Below are 5,821 nucleotides of genomic sequence, written 5' to 3'. Positions count from 1 at the left end.
CATCATTCCAACACCTGTTGGGTTGGGACATTAGGTAGAACCAGTCTTTCGTCTCTGGGAATGCAACTACAAAATCTAGTTGTTCAAATCTAAGTCTCGAGCAATTAACTAAGTAGTTTCCATCCTTGTCTTTTGTGTAATTTTATAAACATTAAAAATAATTAATTAGTGGACATCAAGAATATTAATAATAGTTGACTGAATTTACTTTTTTGCATGATTCTTGTAAAGACCCTCGTTTATCCATTGCGAGAAGGATGACATTAGTTGAGTTGGACCATCATCAAAAATGTTAAAACCTTCAAATGGATATTATTGTTGCACATCATAAGTGACGACTTTGTCCTTGCCTTTTAAGGTTGAGCAAGACAGTGGAGCAGTAGTCATTGGTATTTTTCTTTTTCTGATATTAGATAGTGATATTGATTTTTTCAACCTCCTAAACTTTAAATGCTGTGAAATCTTCTTTGATGAATGAACATCAATATTAGATGTCATTTCATTAATAGTATTTGGCCAATCGTAAACACAATTAAAAAATAATCATGTTGTTGTTTGTATCCTTCTTATCGACAGGAAGAACATTTGATGTTAGAAGAGAAAGCAACAAAAGACTAAGCATTTGTTGCCATAAATGAACCTTCATGTGACATTTTATCTACAAGGTAAACAAAAAAAATAAAGAGGTTAACATCTGATTATAAAAAATAAGGAACATTAATTTATACTTATGTTGCACATATGAACCTTCTGTTACAACACATGAGTAACATGTTACTACAGATGACCATTTTGTTGTCATAACACATAGTGACATGTTCCAACATATGATAACTACATTAAAATTTCTACCAACATATGACACTTCTTTCAACAAATGAGTTATATGTTGGACAACTAAACAGACCATATTTCTACCAATATATCAACAAAATGCTCACAAAAAGAAGAACAAAAGCAACAAAAAATGACTTTTCACTGAACAACAACAACACATACACATTTCCCAAAAATTAGGTTTTTTGGATTTCTCATTTTTCTTTCGTAAATAAGAAATAACACATCCCATTAGACCATAATTCAATTTTCATATCTATAGAACAATTTCTTGTCTATTAACCCAAGAAAAGATCCAACTATCAATAATGTGTTGTTCGCAGTCCTAAATTTTTTCAAAGTAATAACGGCTTACCCGTTTTAAGAAGAGTGACGGTCGACGTCGGCGTTCAGCTTCAAATAAAGTGATGATTGGTGATAAAAAAGCGGAGAATGAGAATATCTAATCTAGATTTCGATAAGCTATTAATGGTCGGATTTTCCAAGGAAGAAAAACGTTGGAGAGACGAGAGTTTTGAATGATTTTCTTTACTTTTTATACTAATTAGGTTAAAATTAAAATAGTTAAATTTGACCCTCCTTGATTAAAGTGTCAGTAAAAATAAAAATAAAACTTATTCGATACCTTTTGATCAAAGTGTCACTAAAAAAACCTACTCAACTTATTTGACCCCCTTTACCTGGTTTAGACTTGTGAGTCACCCTGAAGTTCATCAGTTGCAGATGTGGCGTCAAGGTCAGAGTCTTCTGCCGCGAGCGTCGATATTAAACCATAGCTGCGGAATCAGACAAATCATTATTGGTTAAGCGTCATCTTCGATCCCAAGTATGTCTATATGGAGGCTCAAGAAAAAAATGGGAAAAGAAGGTTTAATGATGGCCAAGGAGCTTAAGCACTTGCACTCCAACGCCGTTAGGTTTGAGCGGTTTATGAAGTCCCATGTTTCTCGTCTACACAAATCTAACCTCGTCGCCGTTCTTGCTGAGTTCCAAAGACAAGATCTCCCTTACCTCTCCATGAGGGTAACAATTTGAATTTTTCTTTTTCCTTTTTCTGCTACCAAGTTGTAATCCCTTTTTGGTTATAAAAATTGATTATTGTACAATATATAAAGGAAATTGAAGAAAAATATGGTGCACCATTTGATTTCTAGTCCTTTTAGGTAAATAACTCAACTTTCAATCAAGTGAATCATTTAGTGTTTTTGTAGCATGGGTGCTAGCAAATAATATAATACTAATTTTAGAAAATATGTACATAAAATATCTAGTTTTACAAGGTTAATGTTCCCCAATTTTTGCTATAACCATTGAGTTCATTCGCGTATTGGGAAAAATGTTCAAGTCTTATTTTGTTCAGAATGTCTATGTATTGTTGTACTTTCATACTCCTTTGACATAATGTAACATTGTGTTTCACGATGTTGAACATGTGTGATTCCTGCTTGAAACATTATCAATTATACGTTGATGGTTAATTCATCCTAATCAATAGATATGTGATGTTCAACCTATATTTAATCCTGATGTTCACTTTAAGTGGTAATTCTAGAGTAGAGAGAGGAAGGTTTGCCAAGTGCTAACCTCTTTCTTTAGCTTATATGGAGATGGAATTTATCCACTTTCATTAATAATTTATATAATGTTTATACTACTGACTTTTACTCTTAAACTTTGCAGTTGTACGAGGCTGTGCGCAAAGAAATATGGTATCGTCCAGACATGTTCTTTTACAGGGATATGCTTTTCATGCTTGCAAGAAACAAAAAGGTAGATGAAACAAAGAAGATATGGGAAGATTTGAAGATAGAAGGGGTGATATTCGATCAACATACATTTGGCGATCTTGTCAGGGCTTTTCTAGATGGTGGATTTTCTTTAGAGGAAATGCACATATATGATGAGATGAGGCACTCTCCTGATCCTCCTATGTCTTTACGTTATCGTGTTATGTTGAAGGGGTTACTTCCTTACCCCGAATTGAGAGAAAAAGTGAAGGATGACTTTCTGAAACTGTTACCAGACACTGTAGTTTATGATCCACTTGAAGATCTATTTGATGAGGAGGAATGGAGAAAGGAGAGCGATGATGATTAGAATATGCTGCTGACTTTGATTTTCTCAATGGAATTTTAATTTTCCTCTGGTCAAGAAGATAGTGGAATGGTAAATAGGGAATGCACTGACTTGAAATTGTGTAAGCTGATGAACTGATGGGTGTTTCTGCCTTTGAGTATTTGAAATGTGACCCACGAAGACCATAGAATATTGGAATTTGATGCAGGTATGATCTTACCTATGATATCTACACTGAAGGTTGGTTGAATGCGTCTGATGAAGTGGATATATCCATTTTTGCAATTTGTGTCGGAAGAGAATCTGCCAACATTCTTGGTTTCTCCTTATTGAGTTTTACTTTGATCAAAAGTTTATGAATTCCTGTCATTGTCATCCATTATCACCATCTCATTCAGTTATTCTTATGAGATTGTGAATGTTTCGTTAGGATAAATTCTCCATCAAATAAATAAATTAATATATGGGTTAGTCATCCAAATTATTGGTTTTGGTATATGGATCTTCAGGGCACTCCGGTTTCTGCTGTTTTATTCTTGAACTCGAGCAATATTTCTTATAGTCATACCATGCAATTTACTTTTGATCTCGACGTGTTTGAAGTATCAGGCCATGTGATCATTGTATAACATATTTTCAAGGCATGTCTGGCTACATTTCCTTCTGTCATCTTTTGCAGGGCATTTTGCTATATCTTCTGTCGAAGGATTTTTATAAAAAAAAAATGTCGCTTCAGGCCCATTTAATCTTGAAATTACACTTGGCCAAATTGAGCAAGAAAATGTAGTCTTCAGTTAGAGGAAGCTACTCTATAATCTCAAACTGCTAGTTTCTCTGAGATTTTTCTTTTGGGGTTTCCAATATGTCAATATTACATATTTTGTTGCTATGAAATTTTTGCTTCCTAGATCGTACCTTGTCTATCAAGCACCATAACGTCAAATGGAGAACCTAATTAATTTTGAGGCACCTATTTGTTCGTCTCAGAAGTTGAATGGGTTTCATTTAGAATTTGGTTGTTCTCATGGTGCTCGCTTATTATGAACATTTGTCCTTTCAGAACAACCCATATATATGATGTTTTCTGATTGACCATTGACAAACCAGCCTTCTTTCATGTTCATGATGGAGTCTATTTCTACCTCATGGTCTAGAACTTTGAGATATGTACCCCATTACATTCACGCAGTTGTATCTTATTTAGTGGATACGCTCTTTAGTGAGAGTTTTCTCCTTTTTAAGTGTTAAAAATTGAATGCCTAATAATATGTAAAATTATAGATTATTCCACAGTTTTCAAGTCTTAATGTCAGCAGTATCAACCATTCTAATGTTGGAACATAATCTAGGCTATTCTTGCTTGTAGGGGTATACAAAATCGAACCAAACCGCAAATCGAGTCAACCCAAAAAAAAACCCGACTAGTGGTTTGGTTTGACTTGGTTTGGTTTTGAAAAAAAAAGCCCAACTATATTTGGGTTGGTTTGGTTTTAACTAAAAAAAAACAACCCGAGACCAAACCAACCCGACATTATATATATAATTTTAAAATTTTATTTTATACATAAAAATATTTACTTTGATATAATTTTTAAATATTTCTTATACATTTTCATAGTTTTTATCTTTTAATATATTATTTCAAGTTTGAAACTTACAATTATGAATGAGCCAATAAAAATTATAGTCCACAGATGTTGGTAATTACAATAAAGCTTAAATCAAAATCAAATTAATACTAATGCAAAAAGAAAATCAATTCAACACTAAGCGAATGACAATAATATTGAATATTTGTTCTTTAGTTTTACATTGGTTTAGACAATTAAAATACATAATCTAATTTTAATTTCCTTTAATATTTAGTCATGTAACTAATACTTATTAAACTTAATTTTAGCATGATTTAGTACTTTTAAATTATGATCATTTTCATTATGATTTGTTAATTTGCAATATTTGCTTTACGCGAGTTCATTATTATTATTTTTGTTGGATATTTTAGTGTCATTAATCATATCATATTGTGTTATATTTTTAAGAAACATCTTAGATAGTTGTATTTTGGTAGGACTAAAGAAATATTTGAAGTACAAGTAAATAATATGTTTATATGAATACTTTACCGGAAAAACCCGAAAAACCGAAAAAATCCGAGGTTGAAAAACCCGAGTTTTATTGGTTTGGTTTGATTTATGAATTTAAAAATCCGACACAAATGATTTGGTTTGATATTTGAAAAACCCGAACCAACCCGGCCATGTACACCCCTACCTGCTTGTACTTCACTACAAAAGGAACTCCAATTACCAACAAAAAAATTCGTTGGTAAATTGATCAAATTGGTTGGTAAATTGAGTTACCAACCAAATCCCAACTTATATTAATCCGTTGCTAAAAGGCTCGTCGGTAAATATTACCAACCGATTTTAATTTGTTGGTAAACTTACCAATCAAAAATCAGTTGGTAAACACCCATAGATGTTGTTACAAAATTTTGAAACATGGCCCTGAAATTTCCGTTGGCAAATTCACCAACTAATTTTTGGTTAGTATATCGCTAGTACCTTTACTAACGAATTGAAAAGGAGTTAGTAAATTTTTTTCTTTTTAATTCGATTCCGTTTTATAGTAACAAATGTTGATAGTAAACTTTTCAAGATACATTGGTAATTGATTTTCAATTTAGTAACAAAAAATTTATGTTGGTAATTTACCAATAAATTTTAAATACTTTTTTTCTTTTTTTTTGGTTTCTCATCCGGTGTCCGGTACCCACATTGGAGCCCTACTAAATCCGGATTCACGCCGGGAAAGTCCCCTGGTTTCCCATCCGGTGTCCGGTACCCACATTGGAGCCCGACTAAATCCGGATTCACGCCGGAAAGTCCCACATTGGGGGATAAAG

At 32.8% G+C, this 5,821-nt stretch overlaps 1 pseudogene; it reads left to right on the top strand.

Annotated features, from left to right (window-relative positions):
* Positions 1 to 1,560: 1,560 nt before the first annotated feature.
* On the top strand, positions 1,561 to 2,934 carry LOC125841952 (pentatricopeptide repeat-containing protein At1g62350-like; annotated as a pseudogene).
* The last annotated feature ends 2,887 nt before the right edge of the window (positions 2,935 to 5,821 follow it).

The sequence above is a fragment of the Solanum stenotomum genome, chromosome 10 (genome assembly GCF_019186545.1).
Source record: "Solanum stenotomum isolate F172 chromosome 10, ASM1918654v1, whole genome shotgun sequence".
Lineage (NCBI taxonomy): Eukaryota > Viridiplantae > Streptophyta > Magnoliopsida > Solanales > Solanaceae > Solanum > Solanum stenotomum.
Note: the sequence above shows the minus strand (reverse complement) of the source record. Positions and strands in the feature narration are given on the sequence as shown.